Source organism: Struthio camelus, chromosome 1 (assembly GCF_040807025.1).
Source record: "Struthio camelus isolate bStrCam1 chromosome 1, bStrCam1.hap1, whole genome shotgun sequence".
Lineage (NCBI taxonomy): Eukaryota > Metazoa > Chordata > Aves > Struthioniformes > Struthionidae > Struthio > Struthio camelus.
Window position 1 is genome coordinate 72,652,954 of NC_090942.1, and position 3,920 is coordinate 72,656,873.

A 3,920-nucleotide genomic window follows, 5' to 3' on the forward strand; every position below is an offset into this window, starting at 1 on the left:
TTTATTTAAGACAAAGACTACGGGATTCACCTCGCCTAGCCTTAGATGCCCACAACATAAACTCCTACACCTGAACCAGTCACCCTCAGCACCCTTTCTACTTAATAAAGAGAAGTAAGCACATTTAGCTTATAAATCATTTGACCTGTTTTAGACATTTCCAATTCTTGCATCCTCAGATCACTCCATTTAATATAAAAGAAGTCTAAATGGCTACATCAGATCTAGATATCAGCAGTTTATACATTTACCACCAGTTAAATGGATCCGCCTCAAAGTTATAGGGCAACACTTTTCACAAAGTGAAACCTAGATAGCATCCTTTGATTCTGAAAAGTTGACCGGCTAATTATATGGCGCTTGTACAAAAGTTTCTGCCTGGCCCAGCTCAAAGCTGACAGCCTTTGGGCTAAAGAGAAGATGCTTTTCAGAGTAATCTGTAGAAAGCATATTTTGATGACTGGTTTCTCCCAACTTTGAAACGTTAGTCTGACCAAGGGGCAGACAATGACTGTGTTCAGGTTACATATTGTTGTAAGTTAGATCCTGGAGCTGATGTACACAAACACACACACACACACACAGAGAAAACACTCGCCACAATAATTTTGCACAGACCGAGTAATTTTCGACCATCAAGCTCAGTAGGCAACTAAACATAGAAGTTCACTCTCTAAAGTCAGTCAGTCTAAAGTTAAGTCAACATACCACATCTAAGAGTAAGTCTTTGAGACTGGTAGGAGAAGGTGGGGACAAATGTCTTACAATTTAATTCATTAGATTAGTAAGGTATCAACAATGGTCACTTTTAAGTAACATGGTCATCTCAAAGGTTAAAGGATAGGGAACTAGGATAGCGTGTGTATATGTATATATCATTGAGAAAGATCCAATAGATCCAATACACATCCATTCTTTCAAGTTTCTAGTGTACCAAGCAGCCAGCAGATTCCTAGGACTAATTTTGAACCTCTGTAAACCGGCATAGCACTGGTCCCTACTCACAGAGCTCTGCCAATTTATAACAGCTAAGAATCTCATCCCTAGTCTTTATTCTGGAAGGAAGGAATGAACAAATAGGAAAAAGAAACACAATAAAATCTCTCTGAGAGAACTTTTATCTGTTTAATGCAGGTGTGACTAATCTTTCACAGTCCAAAAGCCAAGAGAATAAAATGTACAATGTCAAAAGCTGCAAGCTTTTAAAAAGCACTTAAATTAGTATTTCACTGATATTTTATTGGAATTACTCTTACAAGTAGAAAACAGAACATTAAACTCAGCTGACCTTCAGTCATAGACTTAACACTGGTAAATATTTTAAAATTCATCAGTATTACACTACAATTTTGTTTAGTTTTGCTGTGGGTAGCCAGCTTTTATTGGGGAAAAGTACCAATAACAAAATGCCACTACCTTGCTTAATACACAGTCAGCACTTATAACCTTATAATCAGCTTTCTGCCATAGGGCCTTTGTGTCTACCTTCTCCATCCCCAAGCACAGGCCCTTGATTTCCAGCTTTGGCAGAGCTCAGGAGTCACAGCCTGCTGCCTTATGGGGAAACGAGGCATTACAGATTCCCTAAATGAAAGTGCCAGCAGCAACAGGTGGGTTTGGAGGTGATTGTTTGTCACCACAACCTGGGGCAGGTGGCTTAGGAGCCATCTCAAAGGGAGCAGGGAAGAGTTGCCTGTCTGGGGGAAGTGGACCTCTCATAAACATAAAGGCATGCTGGAAAGGTATAAAAAGGGTAATTTATAACACAATTTGTTCTGTACTAGACACTCTTTCAGATCAGTCACTACTAATGTTTGCTTCTTATTATTGTGAGAAATACACCTGTGTGGCTTGTGGTTAGGAAAGGAAGTAATTGGGTTCATAATTTCTTCTATGTGGCCTGGAAAAAACAGAGGAAACTCCACAACTGCATCCATTAAGCTTTTAACTAAAGCCTTTGCCTCTTAGTCTCCTCCTATACCTCTTTAAATTTTCTTTGTGATGCTTTATCATCTGACAGGCCTAGCACAGGTGATAAACTGTCTGTTATGCAAAAACACACTTCCACTTTTTCCTCACTTTCCCACCTGCTGTCTTTCCGTATGTCTAATTTTGTTTTTTTCTCCTTGTTGTAAGTCTATTTTAACACTTCTGGCCCAAAGACTGTCTTTTTTTTTTTAATTCTCTTCTGTACAGTACCTGCCATAATAGGGTCTTAATCCTTGAATGCTAGTCCTCAAGTGCTGCTATAATACAAAGAACTTATAAAACAATTTCAAAATGTCTGTCATTTGGAGAAATTACTGTGAGTGAGTTCAGAATTGCAGCTTTTAAAATGGTCTTTTTTTTATTTAGAAATTCTTGTGAATAGGAATAAAACAAAAATTCAGTCAAAAAAGCTGGTTTTATATAATTCAGAGTGTTAGAAAATGTTTGCTTCTGGGCTGACAATTTGTATGCAAATGCAAACAACAGAGTTATAGCTGGTGCTCTCCTGCAACCTTCATAGCATTACTCACTGGGTGCCTTTACAGTAAAGTGTGATGCTTTTGTCAGAATTACCAGCATTTTTAGAGAAGTAATGCTGAATAGAATTAAAATGACCTTCTTCACCATAGAAGGGCAATGAAATGGGGGGATAGGGAAAAGAGAGTAAATTGGTGCATTCCTGTTCATTATGAATAAAGTATAGTTATTTAAATCAGGCCACTCTGCAAAGAGAGACATGAGCTAATACTTCGTTGCCAGTATGTTGAAAGCCATGCCTCTCAAGGGAAGAACGTTTCCTCAGGAGGCGTAGGCAAAGTCCACTGCGTCCGCTATGTTCTTTCTGTTTTAAGCACCTCTGCGTTTCCTTAGAGAAATATATGGAAAGTGGGGACAGTAATGATCTAAATCTGAGAGAATCTGGGTGCCCTCAGTTCTCACTGAAGACCATAAAGATTCAAGATGCTTTATGTTTTGCATGGGTTTGCCCCTCAAGCATTACCTAGCAGATTGCATCCCATGCTTATAGCCCCTAGAAGTCTTTAGGCGAAAGTATATTATCCAAAATTTTCCGTATGTTTACATGTGTCCTTTAGCAGAACCAGAAGTGTCAGAGAATTCTTCTTTCTTGTTTTATCATACTGTTTTCATTATTGATTTAGAAAAGACATGCACTGGGACCCAGAATTATTTATTTACAAGATATTAATGTTCATGTTTCAAAACCTGCTGAGTTTATTTTGAATTTGATTTGGAGTGTGTTGTATATCCCAAACACTTTCTGCCTCCCAAGACAGACCAGAGCATTGTGCCAAAGACGGCAGAAAGACAAGTCTTAAAAAGGTCACCTAGATCTGAACTATTTTGTTGTCTTTGTAGGATCTCAAAGAAAAAAAAAAAATGAGTCCCTGAGCTCCAGGGGGTTTGAGGTGGGAGTTAACACAGGATTCTCATGCTCTGGTATAGCAGGTAGCTGAACAGAGCAGGCTTTACTCGTGATGTGGGGCTGCTATTGAAATGTATATAAAATAAGCCAGTGAAAGCTATGTAAAACTTTGGTACAGCTTAACAGTAAGGGTAATAAAGCTCAGTGGTTACACCCTGGAATGCAAGTATTCACAAAAGACTTTATGTCATACCTCAGGATGCATTTCAGCAATGATTTTATTCCAACTTGGGAGCAAACCTGCTCGTTGGCTGAGGCATCAGGTTAAGTTAATGGTCTGATTTTAAAAGCTGACTGAAAATTAACTCTTGAAGATAACGGGTCATGCAGAAGAAGGATTGAGAGTATTCTTCAGGCTGAGCTGAGTTATGAAGCCAGCTACTTACCTATTCGTGTTCCAAAACAGAAAAGTTCTGTCCAGTATTTGCTTTTCAGCGTTGTCATAAACATAGTATGAACTGAAAAAAATTCATGGAAAGTGGAAATG